Source organism: Poecilia formosa, unplaced genomic scaffold (assembly GCF_000485575.1).
Source record: "Poecilia formosa unplaced genomic scaffold, Poecilia_formosa-5.1.2 Scaffold829, whole genome shotgun sequence".
Taxonomy (NCBI): Eukaryota; Metazoa; Chordata; class Actinopteri; order Cyprinodontiformes; family Poeciliidae; genus Poecilia; species Poecilia formosa.
The window spans coordinates 85,831-87,737 of NW_006800768.1; the positions used below are offsets into that span (position 1 = coordinate 85,831).

The following is a 1,907-nucleotide window of genomic DNA, read 5'->3' on the forward strand; positions in this document are numbered from 1 at the left end:
CGAGAAAAACAAGTAGAACAAAGGCGCAAACAAAAAAGACATTCAAAATATACATAACAATAAGTGTTCCAGACCACTAGAGCTTTGTGTCCGAGTTCAGGGTCTGCATCCTTTCAAGCTTATTCTGCCATGGGCTTGAGAAACGACCCGGTCTACGGAAGAGGGGTCCTGCGAAGGCAGAGAGCATTGCAGAGAGAAGCTGTAGCCTTCGGCTAGCTGCCTAGCCTCCACCTCAGCGTTTAGCAACCTGAGATTTGGAGAGTATTTGAAAAGGGATTCAGGAGAAAAAAAAAAAAAAAACAACATACTTCCAGTCCGTTTTTTTTTCCTTCGCCGCTATATGATTCACGTTGTCACGGCTGCTAAGCAACATAACGCCACGGTAGAGGCTAAGCAGCTAGCTGAAAGCTACAGCTTCTCTCTTCCGGTCCTCGAAGACCCAATGATGCAAAACCTGACTTCGGACACAGCTGTTCTTTGTTCGACTCCCTCTAGTGGTCTGGATCACTTCTGTTTTCAGCATTTTTTGTTTGCATCTTTTTTGTTGCATGTGTTTTTTGCGTCTTTGCACCTGTTGGCCACCGTAAAATACAGTGGTGAAAGTTAATATACCTTCAAATAGTAGCGTTCCAGTATTTTTACTGTAAATTTAGTTTTACTACTGCATTCACTTTATGAGTAAGCTACTGCAAAGAAAACTGTAATGCTACTTTTTAAAGTACAGTCTTAGTTTTATGATAGGACATTAATACCCAATCCAGTGTAGGCTTCTTAGAAGTGCTACAATTGGTGCGGTTCTAAAATGCAAAATCTGCATAATCAGAACTTCACATAACACAGAAGAGGATGTGATAAGCAACCTTCAGAACATAATTTTTATTTAAAGGCACCACTATGCCTCAAACCACATATATTTCCAGTATATTGAAACATTCAAAACAAATAACAAAACCATTCCTCAGAGAACTGGTAAAAAAAATAGGCCTTCAAAGTCCATATATAGTTTCACTAACACTGGAATAAAAATTTAAGACTTTAATTTTACAGCGACATAAACTGGGTTTAACTCATTAATTTCTACAATCTTATGAACATAAAAACACAGTTCTTAAAGAAATGCCCATGCTTTGGGTATCACTAAACAAATCAAAGAAAAATTACTTCCAAAATCTAAAATTCAACATGGCTGAAATAATGTGGAATTCTAGTATTAACAGGGTTTTAAAATGTGAACCATTAATGGTTTTCAAGAGTCCAAGTGGCACTTACTTTATTAGATGCAGATGAAGGCACCGTCCAACATGGAAAAAGAAGAGACAATATAATTTAGATCCTAAATAATATGAAAACAGAAAGATTTCAAAGAATAGAAAAGGACAACAACTAACCTGAATGAGTTGCCACTCAAAGTCCATCAAGTTTTTGATGAGCGTGGAAACCTGAACATTGACTGTCACTTTTTCTTTTGAATGGTCTTTCCTGTCTTTCTGGATACCATTTTTCCATGACCGGCTTTTGTGCCCCTTTCTGGGTTAATCCCAATGAAGCGACTAAAAAACAAAATCAAAAATGGGAAAATTCCTGAGAATATAAATAGTGTGGCATTTTGAATACAGCTGGTATAATATATAAATAAAGCTGTTTTTAATTACGTAAAGAGAAAACATCACCACCTTTGACAAATGTTAATCATAACTTGCTTTAAAACCATGTCATTGTAAAAAAAAAAATATAAGAATGGTTTTACCGTTGAATGAATCAAAGTCTTGGCTGCCTCATGTTGATATTGGAGGCTGAAGATGAAGAAGATGGAGAACGCTGTCCTGTCTGGAATGTTTGCTGGACCCTCTCAAAGACAATATGGCCTTCAATGCAGAAAACTGCTTGCCACAGGGAGTGTAATAAAC

General features: G+C 37.1%; 1 protein-coding gene and 1 long non-coding RNA gene across 2 annotated transcripts in view; one reads left to right on the forward strand and one right to left on the reverse strand.

Moving 5' to 3' along the window:
- Positions 1-1,907, forward strand: part of LOC103131754 (aspartyl/asparaginyl beta-hydroxylase) — a 42,670-nt gene that overhangs the window by 38,427 nt on the left and 2,336 nt on the right. The window lies entirely within an intron of this gene.
- LOC103131750 (uncharacterized) lies at positions 1,046-1,739 on the reverse strand. The gene is made up of 2 exons (XR_475430.2): positions 1,389-1,739; positions 1,046-1,268 (listed from the first exon to the last, which is right to left on the reverse strand). It is a non-coding gene; the product is annotated as an uncharacterized LOC103131750 (long non-coding RNA).